Source organism: Microcaecilia unicolor, chromosome 11 (assembly GCF_901765095.1).
Source record: "Microcaecilia unicolor chromosome 11, aMicUni1.1, whole genome shotgun sequence".
Classification (NCBI taxonomy): Eukaryota; Metazoa; Chordata; class Amphibia; order Gymnophiona; family Siphonopidae; genus Microcaecilia; species Microcaecilia unicolor.
This window is the reverse complement of record NC_044041.1, coordinates 163590186-163605158: the sequence shown is the minus strand read 5'-3', so window position 1 is coordinate 163605158 and position 14973 is coordinate 163590186. Positions and strand designations below refer to the sequence as shown.

The window sequence follows — 14973 nt, the reverse complement described above, 5'->3', positions numbered from 1 at the left end:
GTCAGCAGGTTAAATTCAGGCATGAGGTCTTGGATTTATAGCTGTTTTGTTTATATAGTGACAGAGCTAAATCAGTTTTATAATAGAATATAAATATATTATTAGAAACACAAAACATGAAGGCAAATAAAGACCTGGAGGTCGATATTCAAAGCAATTTAAACGGCCAGAAATGGCTCCTGGCTGTTTAACTCGCTTGTCCGGGGCTAACTGGGCCTATTCAGTAGCACTTAACTGGATAGTGCTGCTGAAAATGCTCAATTATCCCTGGATTCTATGTAGCGTGCCTAGAGATCTGCGCTGAAATCCAGGTGGATTCTATAGCAATGTGCGTAACCTATTTGGCTTAACAAGCTAATTAGCTTTGATTACAGGACTTAATAAGCAATAATGAGCACTAACTGGCAATAATTAAAATTTACACTCAAAACTCGCTAAGCGTATTCTATAACGCTCTGCGCCTAACTTCTAATGCACGCAGACAAAAAGGGACATGGTTATGGGTGGGGAAATGGGTGTTTCATGGCCCTTCTGAAATTTATGTGCATAGTTATACAACATGGCCCTCTGTGCCTAAATCTATGTGCAGAAATTTATACCATGTGCAAACGGACAGGCATAGTTTTAGCCGCTGGGATATCAACTAAGCATATTCTATATATCACACCTAAATCTAGGCACCGATTACAGAATACGCTTTGGTGGAAGTGTTTTTTTGTGGGGATATAGAATCTCCCCCTTAGCGCCTAAGCTGGACCTGGCTACTTTGTGGACATTCCAGGGGTAGAGTTAGAACTTAACCAATTAAGGGACCCTTTTACAGAGCAGCGGTAAGCCCAACGCGGACTTACTGCTCGCTCTTTCGGGACTACTGCTGGCCCAATGTAGCCACCAGTCTCGAGCTTGAGCCATTTCCGGGAGAAAAAGAAAATTCCTGGAAATGGATTGCATGGAGATAACCCGGTGGTAATCGGGCATTACCGCCCATTGCCTGGTTACCGTCAGGTTAGCATGGGAGCCCTTATCGCCACCTCAATGGATGGTGGTATGGGCTCCCCATTGCATGGCTATGCGGTAACAGGGCCGCTGAGAGACTGGGATGGGCCCGGGGCAAGGCCATCCCCGCCCCAGCCGCCGTCCCCCCCCCCCCCCCCGAGGTCTTCGCTACCGCTCCCCCTCTCCACCCACCCCCCTCCATCCGCCACCGGGCCGGGCCCCCTGCATTAAAATCACAGCGCCTCTCACCGTGTGAAAGCACTGCAGGTAGCAGGGCAGCAGATTTCCTCCCTTCGGCCCTCCTTCCCACCTTGTGTCCCGCCCTCGTGGAAGTTACGTTAGACGAGGGCGGGACACAGGGAGGGAAGGAGGCCCGAAGGGAGGCGATCTGCTGCCCTGCTGCCTGCAGCACTTTCACACGGAGGTGAGAGGTGCTATGATTTCAATGCAAGGGGCCCGGCCCGGTGGCAGGCGGTTGATGACAGAGGGCAGTTGGGACTGTGGCACCGGGCCCTCCTTGGAGGCCCGGGTCCGTGGAATTTTGTGCCCCCTGCCCCCCCCTCTCGGCAGCTATGTGTGGTAAGAGTTCTTTTACCGCATGGCCATGTGTGCTTGGGGTCTTTTTATCTGCTGCAGTAAAAAGGGCCCTGGCATGTGGGAAAAATGGCCCCCTACTGCCAACGCAGGCCCTTTTTCCTGCAGCTTGGTAAAATGGCCCCTAAGTGCCAATATTCAGCTCTTAACTCTCAGATTCTATATAGTGCAACTTAAGTTGCGCACCCAAATCTGGTCAATCAGCACTGATAATTGCCTATTAACAATCAATTATTGACACTAATTGGCATTAATTAGAATTTACATTCCCAACTGTCTAAGCGTATTCTGTAATGTGATGCACATAAATTCCAAGTCGTATAGTTGAAAGGGGGGGGGGGGGGGTCGTAAGTGTTTCTAAAATCTATGCGCTTGGTCCACGCCTAATTTAGGTGTCAGCATTTACACCAAGTTTTACTTGGCGTCACTACCCGTGACTAAATTTAGTTGTGTGGACGGGCATTCGGCATACTCTATAAACCGTATGGAAATTTAGGTGTATTCTATAAAATAAGTCTACATTTAGGCATACTTTATAGAATACACCTAGGCATATTTTTTTTTTCGGTGCTGATCTTTTAGGTGTGATATATAGAATCTAGTCCTAACTGGCTAAGATAATCGCATACATTTTTTATAATGCCATTTGTATCACACACAGAATTCAGGTTCAATGTGGCTTAACATTTAATTATATACAGGTATTATCTCTGTTCCTAGAGGGCTCACAATATTGTTGTTGGGTTTTGTTTTGTACCTGAGGACATCGAGGGTTAAGTGACTTGCCCAGGGTAATAAGGAGCTGTAGTGGGAACTGAACCAAGGATGCTGAAACCAAAGTCTGCTGCACTAACCATTAGACCACATTTGTGGTTCATGGTAGCTGGTTAAGTGCTGAGCATCACACTTAATCAGCTATGTTTTAGCCACCTGCGTATGCCGAGATATTCATTGCTGGTGCCCGGACATGGCCTGGCATTGAATATCCAGGAATAAAGCCAGCAGCGGAGAGCAAAATGCTGACTGCCGCTGGCTGAACATCAACCCCCTGGTGTTTAGCTTCTTTCTGTGATAGTTAATCTCTGGCTGTATCCTTTGCTCTTTCCTTTCCAGGGCTGGAGTAAAAGCAGCAACACCTATAATCAAGAGGAAGGGCTTCCCTTCCCCCCCCCCCAAAAAAAAAAAAATATATATATATATTTGGAATATTGGTAGGTGGTGTGTGTGGAGTCCCCACTTACCCGAAATGATCAGATGGTAACACCCAAAAATTATTGCTTCCCCTGTCATGGAGCTGGCTAGCACCTCTTCCTTCTTCCTGCTAGGGCTGCATGGTGCATTGTTCAGCAGCTGTTTGAACTGCATTTTACTGTCTTGAGCACTCCACAATTCATAGAGCTGCTGATCAGTGAACTGCCAGCTCTAGCAAGCTAAGAAGGAGGAGAAAGAGGTGCTGGTTCTGTTGCACTGTCCTACTTCCTGTTCCACTTCAATAGTGGTCCTCAGTAATCATTTGCTGGATGGTTATACTTTCTGTTCTGGAGAGAGGAGATGGAAGTTGGCTGGAGCTGATGCTGGTTGAGCTACAATACTCCAGCAATACTACCTTCATCAATCTTGCTTCAGGCGTTTTGGTGTAGCATATCCTTCAATAAAGTAAAGTTAGCAAATAACACCATCAAGATTAGGATTGGGGCCCCTATGCAATCATACCATAGGGGGGGGGGGGGTAGAGGTTGGAAAAGGCAGAGTCAGGGGTTCTAGGAGAATAGAGGGGCTGCTGGATCTGAGAGGGTAGAAAGAGAGGAAAAGAGACTGCTAGGGTTATATACATTTCTATGGTTCTGGGGTGGGAAAGAGAGATGAGATTTCTAGGATTAGAGGAAGAGAATATGAGAGAGAGAGTGTTGGAGGAAAATGTAGGAAAGAGAGGGGATATGGATTTAGCTGGGGGAAAAGAGAGAAAGAGGCTGATGGATCTTGGAGGGAAGAGAGGGGAAGTAGCTGTAGTAGGAAGTTGGGAAGAGCGAGAGAGACAGACTGCTGGAGTTCATGGGTGGAAAAGGGAACGTGTCACTGGTAGTTGGTTATGTAATCGGAGGGGATGCACAAAACTGAAGACAGACAAAGTTTCTGGCAGCTCTGCTGACTGACCTTTTCAGCCGTACTACTACTACTACTACTACTACTATTTATCATTTCTATAGCGCTACTAAACATACGCAGCACTGTACACTTCAACATGAAGAGACAGTCCCTGCGCGACAGAGCTTACAATCTAATTAGGACAGAAAAACAAGACAAACAAGAGATAAGGGAATTACTAAGGTGGGGATGATAAAATAAGGGTACTGAACAAGTGAGTAGGGGTTAGGAGTTAAAAGCAGCATCAAAAAGGTGGGCATTTAGTCTAGATGTGAAGACGGCCAGAGATAGAGCTTGACGTACCGGCTCAGGAAGTCTATTCCAGGCATATGGTGCAGCAAGATAAAAGGAACAGAGTCTGGAGTTAGCGGTGGAGGAGAAGGATGCAGATAAGAGAGATTTACCTAGTGAATGGAGTTCCCGGGGAGGAGTGTAGGGAGAAATGAGAGTGGAGAGGTACTGAGGAGCTTCAGAGTGAATGCACTTATATGTCAATAAAAGGAGTTTGAACTGTATGCGGAAACGGATAGGGAGCCAGTGAAGTGAGGAGAGGGCTAATATGAGCATAGCGACATTGGCGGAATATAAGTCGTGCAGCAGAATTTTGAAAAAATTGAAGAGGAGAGAGATGGCTAAGTAGGAGACCTGTCAGAAGCAAGTTGCAATAGTCTAAGCAAGAGGTGATAAGAGTGTGATAAGGGTTTTGGTAGTGTGCTCAGAAAAGAAAGGAAAGGATGAATTTTGGTGATATTATAGAGAAAGAAACGACAGGTTTTAGCAGTCTGCTGAATATGTGCAGAGAAGGAGAGAGAGGAGTCGAAGATGACCCCAAGGTTACGAGATGATGAGACAGGGAGGATGAGAGTGTTATCCACAGAAATAGAGAAAGGGGGAAGAGGAGAGATTGGTTTAGGGGGAAAAATAAGAAGCTCAGTCTTGGTCATGTTTAATTTCAGATAGCAGTGAGACATCCAGGCAGCCATAGGCGCCCCGTATAAGAGGCTTGGGGAGGCTAAGCCTCCCCAGCCCAGCTGTGACCTTCTCCGCCCATGGGCATTGACCACCCCCCCCAAACGTAGCCACGGGAGTTGGAGCACCCACTTTCCCTCCAGGCCCGAGGCCCGCTCACCCAACACAGACCCAGTCCTGCCAAGTCCTCTTCTTCTCCTCTTCAGCGCAACAAAAAATGTAAAGAAGAGCGGGGCAGCCTTCAAGCATGGGCTGTCTGCGCTGCAGCTGCTCCTCTCTCTGCCCCTGGAGGAGCAGGAAGTTGACGTTGACTTCCTGCTCTGCTCCGGGACAGAGAAAAGCGGTTGCAGTACCGATAGCCCATGCTTGAATGAAAGCTGCTACGGTACAGCCCCGCGCTTGTTCCAGCAGCCAGCTGTTGCTCCTGGGGGCTCCAATGTGGTTGCAGCTGCGTGTTGTCGGTCCTCCCAGCTGATTCCTGCACTTTGGGGGCGTGTAACGCGTTACCTTTTTTTTGTGTGTCGGGGCGCTGCTGGTGGCACGCCAACATCGTATTACAGCTTGCTTCGGGACCAGGGTTGCCAGGTGGAAAATTTTTTTCCCACCCAAACGAGCGGTAGTAGAAGTCCTGTTGTTTTGAGCAGTTTGGGGGGGGGGGGGTTGGAGCTTCCGGAGCATCTCCACAGGGGTACAATATGTCTTCCCGCCTCCTCTGCTGCAAGATATGTGGCTCCCGCGGCCTGGAGGGCAGACATTTATTCTTTGTTCCTCCTGTCTCCTATAAGTCTGTAATATTTCTGATAAAATGGAAGTTTTATAGACTTGTTTACTCTGCTCTTTCCAGGATGGCCAACCCATGGAATTTGGACGTATCTCTGTACCGGGTCTCTGAACAGTGTCTGCATTACCAGAAGAGTTCAGGACCCAACTGAGGAGCTAATGAAAAGATACTGGAATCTGAAAAAGAAGCAGGGACTAGAAGAGATCCTTCACGCAGCCTGAGAGTGACTTCAGAGTAAGAAAAAAATGTCCTATTTTACAGTCAAGACTCTTGTGTTTAATTCACATTATCATTTACCTTGAAGGGTCAGATGGCTCCAGTGCCTCTTGGCATAAGGCTGTATGGCCATCCTAAAATATTGGAACTAGTTTTCTTTTTGCATTAATATTTTCCTTGATAATTTAGCTGCATTCCTTTATATTCTGGGTTTTAGTGTATTAATGATTATTGTTGTCCTTGGATGGATTGCGGACTTTGATCTGAGGAACTCGGTTCAATTCCCATTGTAGCTCCTTGTGACTCTAGGCAAGTCACTTAACCCTCCATTGCCCCAGGTACAAATAAGTACCTGTACATCAGGGGCATAGCCAGACTTCAGCGGGAGGAGGTCCATAGCCTGAGGTGGGGGGGCACATTGTAGTCCCCCCGGCACCGCCAACACCCCTGCCACTTTTAAACCCCCCTCCCCCCGGTGCCGGCACCCCTCCCACCGCCGCCAACTCTCCCCCACCACCACCAAGTACCTTTAATGGCAGGGATCCCCAACCCCCGCCAGCCGAAGTCCCCTTCAATGCCGGTCTCCGAGTCCGGCGCATTCGCTGATCTGGATTCTGTTTCTGTGAGTCCTGACGTCCTGCACGTTATTACGTGCAGGATGTTAGGACTCACAGAAACAGAATCCAGATCAGCAATGCGCCGGAGACCGGCGCTGAAGAGGACTTCAGCTGGCGGGGGGTGGGGACCCCCGCCAGCAAAGGTACCTGACGGCAGCGGCGGGGGAATGTTGGCGGCGGGGAGAGGGGAAGTCGAATGTGGCGGGAGAGGGTCGGCAGCGGGCGGGGGTGAAAGCATGGGGGCAGGGCTAAATCTGCGGGGACCCACGCCCCCATGGCCCCACTTAGCTACACCCCTGCTGTATATAATATATAAACTGCTTTGAATGTAGTTTCAAAAACCACAGAAAAGCAGTATACAAGTCCCATTCCTTTTCCCCTATTTCATATATTTCTCATTATTACACTTTTCTTTACAAGCATTTATGTTCGGTGATTGTATTACTTTGTATTCATTATAAAAGCAAATAAAATTAGATTAACAAATATTGGAACTTTTGTATGCTGATGTCCTGAGATCAGGTTCACTAAGGATTCAGGTCAACTGCTGCCAGCTATGCCAATCCTCCAGTGCATGCATGGAAATTTGGTTCTGGTTTTCTTAAGTGGCAAGTCCAATAGATGCTGGAAACCCCATTTTTCTTTTCTTTTACTCATTGTCTTGTCTAGGATAGAGGATGCAGGCCTTTGGTTACATCTACACTTGTTCCTAAACTGGGGGGGAAGAGGGCAAAGACTTTGTCTCAGAACAAAAGTGTGTTGTCTATGCAATAGGGAGGTGCCTTCTATGCAAGCCTTCCTCACTATAAGAAGACTCTTCCTCTATATGATTACACTGAAAAGGAAACAGGCATATTGGAATGGATCATATGGATGAGGAAGTTCCTTGTTATTGAAAGGAAGAGAATTTCACCCTACTTATTCTGAAGAATGGAAAGCATAACATCCCACACGGTGCATCCTTAAGACTTCTGCTTCTGTTTTCCGCCTTCTTGATTAAGGTTGCTGTAGATCTATTTCCTCTGCTTTCTGCCTACTTTGCAAGTGATTAGTGTTCATGTTTTTATCTTGGAATTTTCTTCATTTACATATCTGTAAAACGCCCTGCCCCATCTCCCATTTTAGTTTTGCTTGTAAGCTATTTTTAGTGTCATGGGCCTATTCTGAGATGTAAACTGCAACACAGATGCTTGGGCACATTCGCTTCCTGGTTAATTATGTGTTTTAAAAACTAACACATGCTAATTTCCTTATTATGATTATTAGTTCAGTATTGTCTGCTACAGACCATGGGATTAAATTACATACACATTCTCAATGCTATTAAAGTGTTTAATTCCTCAGTGGGAAATGACATAGGGAAAAACGTTAAAGCGGGACCTGTATTGACAGGGACTTACTCTTCCAGTCCTGTATGTCTCCTGGGAGAGAATCTAGTAATGAGAACCCATAGGTTTGTAACAGTAGTCCCTTGACAATTGTGGAGATTAAATTTTCCAAAGAGAAAATAGCTCAAGGATAAAGGGTCACAAGATGAAAAGAGTCTAGGCTCAGATGAAATGTTTTTCTACTGAGCCTGGATTTGCCACCAGCAAAAATTAAGGTGACCAGGACAGTGACTTAGGCTTAGGCCAGAGACAGTGGTGAGGGGGAAGGGAGACAGTCGCAGATGGAGAAGCATTGGGGGGGGGGGCAACTCGGCAGGTAAAGCGTTCCTTTTCTGCCATCACTGGCTGGGCGTGCTTGTATATTATTATATATGGGACCCTGAATGAGGTGAGTCACCATTTTACATTCGCAAGAAGCTAGTTGATTTTTAACTAACAGCAATGTGAAAGGAAAACCAGTATTTTCTCGATCTGAAGCTAAGAATCTCATAGACCTGTCCATTAAACAGTGAATGGTTAAAGAATAACGGAATTATGCATTTCCTATGCATAATTAAGGCTTCTGACATATTGAGGTGTTCTTTTGTCCTGACAAGGGGCCAGTGGTTCTCAGCCTAGTACTTGGGGCACAGCTAGTCAGGTTTTCAGGATTCCCACAATGAATATGCATGAAGTAGATCTGCACATAAAAGAAGCAGAGCATGAAAATCTATATTATGCATATTCATTATGGATGCCCTGAGAACTACCACAATAGATAATCCTATTTAACTGGAGTCTGTATTAAAATGGCATGAATGCATTTCCATGTGCCTGTTAATGGGGCTGGTTCAGTAGTCTGTCTGGGAGAGTTGGAGTCCATGCCTGAGCTCCTCACCTTGTCCACATTTTTTTGCTCCCGGTGGATGATATTGGCAGGACCAGTGCTAGGGACTCTGGTGCCCCCCTGCAAACTATTAGTCTGCGCCACCTCACCCCCATTCCAGTATCTCCTTTCTTCCTCCCCCCATTCTCCCACCTGCCCCCTTTTTCCAAGCCGATTATTTTTACCACTTCACCTCCCTCCCACCCTTGTTCTGGCATCTTCTCTCTTTGAACCCTCACCCCCCCCCCCTCCCCTCCGTCCAGAGTCTCCCTCTCCTGCACAGTGTAACTATAAAATGTTTATTTTCTAAACAGAGGGTTTCAGTTGCAGGAGCAATTCAAACATTCTGCCTTTGGCGTCCTCGGCACTCTCCCTCTGCTGCGGTCTGCCCCACCTCTAACGCAACTTCCTGTTTCCGCCTGGGCGGACTGTGGCAGCAGAGGGAGAGTTGAATGTTTGAATCTCTCCCACATCGGAAACCCTCTGTTTAGAAAAAAAACATTTCTAAGTTAGACCGGGCAGGTGAGGGAGACAAGGGACAGGGGTAAAGAGAAGGGGAAGATATGCCGGCCCAGCACATGCTGTTCCTGGTGGCCCTCCCCCCCCCCCCCCCCCCCCCGCCATGCATACGCTGCTTACTGCGTTCCGCAGGCCCTGGATATTGGAGAGATCAGAAGACATTGAATGACTGTAGGCCTAGTTAAAGTGGGCCCTGCCATTGGTTGATTGAAAATATGGTTATAGATACACAGCCCCTCATTCTATCACAGGCTGTCTACAGTTAGGCGCCGTTTGTGCACTTGAGTTATAGAATATTATCACTTCCATGTGTAATTGCTACAGTTACTCACGTAAGTGCTAGCTGTGCCCACAGAAGTGTTCTATAACATAGGCGGGCAACTCAGTGCATAAATGTGAGGGGGCAGTAGACATGAATGGAGCTTGGGCAGGTCCTGCATTTATGCACATAACTTATAGAACACTATAAGTTATGAGCTAACGCACCACATTTAGGTGTGCATATTTATGCCTGCTATTGGCATGGCATAAGTGGATGCACCTAAACGGTGGTGCGTCAATGCCAACTTATGCTAGCATTCTATAGCAGAATCAGGATACCCAGATGCTGTTATTATCACTTAGCGCACTGCACCTTGGCAGCCTTTATAGAATTTCTCCCACACTGGGGAAAGCCACTGCTTGTCCCTGGGATCAGTAGCATGAATCTTGCTACTATTTGGAATTCTGTCAGGAACTTGCAGGGGTATACTTTATACAGGGCCCTGACTGTCTGCCACAGCCCACCCTTGTGGAAGCAGGAAGTTACATCAGAAATGGGCAGGCCACGGCAGACAGAAAGTACAGGTCAGTGGCAAACATCCAGGGCCCTGTACAGAGAAAGGACTTTTGAGGTAAACAAGGGGTGGGGGGTGAGAGAGGGGGAGTGCAGGATCCAGGGGAAGAGAGAGGGGAAGTGCTGGACCCAGGGACGGAAGAGAGACAGATGTCAGAAATGTGTAAAGGGAGATACTGGGTCCTCCAGCTGCACTGGGCCCTCAGGCACTGCCTAGTTGCCCATATGGTTATTCCTCCCATGAGTACTTGTGACCTGAATTGGCACCTACTGGAAGCAGGATACTGGGCTAGATGGACCATTGGTCTGACCCAGTATGGCTACTCTTATGTTCTTATGCTTGAGTTTTGACAACAGTTTCCCCCATCTGGTAATAGTGTTGTGGGAGGTTAGGCCGGGTTACTGGATTGCTGCAGGTCAGCAGAAAGGGGAGAATCCAGTACTGGTTTTACTTCCATTTCATTTTTAGATTTGTAGTTCCAATTTATACTTATTGTAGCTGTTCTCTCATTGAAGAAATGGTATTGCCTTACTTTTCTTGCTTGCCAGGCGTTCAAAGAAATGAAGATCAACAAGGCGGATATAAGTGGCACATTTTTAATGGACTATCTTAATAATATTAACAAGCTTTCAAGACTTGTATCCCCTTCTTCATGCCTACCTCATTCTGCATAGAGCAGAGAAAGGGAGCACAACCCTCAAAACCTAGTCAAAAAAGTATTAAGCTAGTCTAATAAAAACATATCAGGGCCAATATTCAGACTGCGGGAGTTAAACTGGCTAACCCCGCAGTCGATGCTGACTCCAATTTTCAAAGCCGAGCCGTTTCCAGTGACCGGCATTGAATATCCGGTTTAGTTTGGGCCAGTTTAAAGATAACCAGCTAAGTCAATATTCAGACTTAGCTGGTTATCTTTAAACTGGCCAAAGATATCCCACATTTTCATGCAGCCAAATATGGCAGATAGCCGGATATATCAGGTGATATAATCGGCTTTCTGCTAGCCAATAAACAGGGATATTCAGTGGGGGGATAGCCAGTTATCCCCCCACTGAATATCATCAGATAGCTGGTTAAGCGATATTTAACTGGTCAGCAGCCATTCTGGCTGGTTAAATAGCACTGAATATCGGGGGGATTGCCTACAGTTTCCTTGTTGTCCTTTATTAGTACATATTATTATAGGGAAAAGAAGCAGTCACACTCCGTTCCCCTTTAGGAAGGCTCTTCAGTAGAGCCAGCTCATCATATGGCTTCTACCACAAAATTAATGATGAAAAAATTCTGCCTTATGCAGTAAACAATGAACATTTTATTTATGTATTTGTTACATTTGTATCCCACATTTTCCCACCTATTTGCAGGCTCAATGTGGCTTATATAGTACAGTAGAGGTGATTGCCAATATTAGTATGAACAAATACAAAGTGGGGTTATGGTAAAGTAATGATCAACTGTGATAAACACATTGGGGGTCATAAGGAGGAAAAGTGCAAATGACTTCAGCTTAGTGACAAATATCCTCATTTCTGTCACTGCATGAGTGATGATTGGCTCATGCCTTGATTGGTCAAGGGACATTATTTATTTATTTATTTGTTTGTTTGTTTATTTATTAGGATTTATTTACTGCCTTTTTGAAGGAATTCACTCAAGGCACATTAAAAAAGCTCCCAGGAAAAACCCTTTCTATAAGGGCCCCTTAGCCTGACCTGCCCACCAATCTGACCCCTCCATTCCCTCCTCCAACATGTCATTTTCTGCATCATCCCCCCCAACATGATCCCCCCCTAAACAGAAAAGCACTGGTAGTCTAGAGGTGCCCCTCCCTCCTCCTGATCCAACCCGACCCCTTGGCCTTTAAATTAAAAGTAAAAATCTCTGTTAGTCTAGTGGTCTACCCACCCTCTCCCCCACCCCACCCCCGACCCGACTTAACCCAATCCAAATCCCTCTTCTCCCTAACTTAAAAAATGAATTCCTTAGTGTCTAGTGACCCTCTCCCTCCCAACCCCTTTTCCTTCTGACCTAATTACCCTCCCACTTCCCATCCCCCTGTGATCACTCCAGGCCCTCCTGGATGGACCATACAGGTCTTTATCTGCCGTCATATACTATGTTCTCCGAGGACAAGCAGGCTGCATAATACTCACAAGTGGGTTGGCAATCCGCGCTGGCCCGGGAACCGGCATTTAACATAGCAAAAAAGGTTTGCTGGAGCCTTCTAGCATGCCGCATCTGACTGCGCATGAGCCAAGTGCCTTCCTGCCTGTTGCACGGCCGTGCTCCTCAGTTGCTTTTTTTCCATGTGAGGAACAGCAGCTGTTTTTGCGGTCATTGTATTTTCTCTTCCCTTTTTTCTTTCTTTTTTTTTTAGTTTAGTTTAAAAAAAAAGTTCCTTTAATTTCTTAGCTTTACTTTTGGCCACGCAAGTTTCCTTTTATTTTTAGTCTTGGCCATCCTAAGGCCTGCTTGGCCGGGTTTTTCCCCTTTTGTGCTTCATTTTTGGCACAATCGCGTTTTTTGATTTGGCTCGGTCAGTCTTCCCTTCCATGTCATTGAAGACTCCCAGTGACTTCAAATGCTGTTCTCAGTGCAACCAGACCATCTCAGGCACTGATACCCATTTGTGGTGTATCCAGTGCCTTGGGCCCAACCATAGCCCAGCCCGTTGTGCCCTTTGTCTTCGTATGAAGAAAAGGACTCAACTGGCTCAAGAAGCCCAGAGAGAAAATCGTTTTGGGGCTCGGCCCGGTCCTTCAATGTCGACATTGGCATCAAGGTTGGCATCGGGAGTGGAGGTAGGCATGGCTGCTGAGAGACCTCGACACACTGGGAACAGCAAGGCATCAAGTGGGTCTCCACCCACCTTGAGGCCTCCTGCTATGCAGGCCTCCCGGGACCGCCCATCATTGGAACCGATCCCGAGGAGATGTGGGGATTCAACGTTGTCCTCGTCAGCACTGAGGAGCCTCGGTGAAGTGCATCGAGCGAAGGCTAAGAAGGACCGACACCATTCTCTCTTGACACATGGTGCTGGGAGCTCTGGGGCGCTGAGTACCTTGGCACCCGAGAAGCATCAATGCCGGCAGGACTGCTCCCCCTCCATACAAGAGGTGCCAAAGTGTCAGTCTCCCGGCAGTCCAGTTCCTGCTCCTGAACCCCAGGCAGCTCTGCCACCAACTGCTCCACTGTCCCCACAGCCTTTTCTGATGGCGGCTCTCGACAAGCAGATTCAGGCCTCGCTTCCAAAGCTTCTGGAAAGACTGCTGCATCTCACTACATCGGCGTCGGGGGTGCTTGTGCCTACCTTACCACCTACTGCAGCTATGTCTGGCCCTCCACCCACGATGAGGTCTCCGAGCTTGGCACTGCTTGTGGCACAGGTATCAGCTGCCACCCAGGTTGACTCCCCATCGACGTTGATGGAGGAAGCTTCGCCATAGTCCATGCGGGGGTTGGCTCCTCAACATCGTCATCAAGACCATGGGTCTTCGGCATCGAGGCGAGTCTGGTCTCAGAAATCACTGAGGGAAGTGCTCTCCGACACCGAGGAAAAATGCTCGTGGGAGAGGAAGATCCCAGATACTTTTCCTCTGATGAGTCTTTTGGGATACCATCTGAACCTTCCCCTCCACCTGAAAGGAGACTGTCTCCTCCTGAGAGCCTCTCCGGTTCATCTTTTGTGCGGGAAATGGCTCAGGCCATTCCATTCCCCGTAGACGTGGAAGATGAGCCCAGGCCTGAGATGCTCAAGATCCTGGACTACACCTCTCCACCTAAAGAGGCAGTGACAGCGCCTTTGCATAAGTTACTCAGGGAAGTCCTTGTGCGAAACTGGGTGTCCCCTCTGTCTGGCCCCATGATCCCTAAGAAGACAGATTCACAGTATCGGATCCACAGTGAACCTGGGTTGATGAGGTCACAACTCCATGGTGGTGGACTCTGCCCTCAAAAGAGCCAAGAGTTCTAGGCACTATGCTTCGGTGCCCCCAGGCAGAGAAGCTAGGACCTTGGACTCTTTTGGGAGGAAAATATATCGGGCCACCATACCAGCTCTTCACAAGCATCCACTTGCAGAACTCAGTGCGGCAGCTGTCCAGTTTGGTTGATGCCCTCCCTCCAGAGCAGGCTGAAAATTTTCACCAGCTGGTCAAACAGCAGAAGGCATGTCATAAATGTTTGGCCAGGGGCGCCTACAACACTTTTGATGTAGCATCCAGGATCTCTGCTCAGGGTATAGCAATGTGCAGACTCTCATGGCTGCATGTTTCTGATCTGGACCATTCAGTCTAGCAGAGGATTGCGGATGTTCCTTGCCGGGGGATAATCTTTTCAGAGAGAAGGTGGAAGATCTAGTTGACCAGATCAAGAAGCACACAGATGCTATGGCTTCTGTCTCCCTCCAGGCGCCTTCTGCTACCACCCTCTCAGCTAGGAGGCAGTTTAGTGGATCACGGAGTACTCCCTATTCCTATTCTAGGCATAGGTACACTCCCGTGTTCCGCCAGCCTACTCAGGCACAGCCCCAGTGCGCTCGTTCCTGTCAACAGTGTGCGCCCAAGGCCCCTACTGCTTCCCAGCAAAAGCAAGGGACGGGCTTTTGACTGGTTCCAGGGAAGCATAGCCACAATAAAACTGTCCGTGCCGGATGACTTGCCGGTCGGGGGAAAGTTAATGTTTTTTCACCAAAGGTGGCCTCTCATAACCTCCGACCAATTGGTTCTTCAAATAGACCGGTTAGGATACACCCTCACTCTGGAATCCAAACCTCCAAATTGCCCACCGGGAGCCCATTCCTTCAGCTCTCAGCACAGGCAGGTACTTGCAGTGGAACTCTCCGCCCTTCTGAAGGCCCATGCGGTCGAGCCCGTTCCACCAGGGGAAGAAGGGCTAGGATTCTATTCCAGGTACTTCCTTGTGCAAAAGAAAACAGGGGGGGGGGGGGTATGCGTCCTATCCTAGACCTAAGGGCACTGAACAAATTCCTGGTCCGAGAAAAGTTTAGGATGTTTTCCCTGGGCACCCTTCTTCCCATGATTCAGGA

General features: G+C 47.8%; 1 protein-coding gene across 1 annotated transcript in view; it reads left to right on the top strand.

Moving 5' to 3' along the window:
* The first annotated feature begins 5564 nt into the window (after nucleotides 1–5564).
* LOC115481064 (leucine-rich repeat and fibronectin type III domain-containing protein 1-like protein) overlaps nucleotides 5565–14973 on the top strand; it is a 363511-nt gene continuing 354102 nt past the window's right edge. Inside the window, exon 1 of the mRNA XM_030220063.1 lies at nucleotides 5565–5719. The gene's annotated coding sequence lies outside the window, so the exon portion shown is untranslated. The remainder of the gene's footprint in view (nucleotides 5720–14973) is intronic.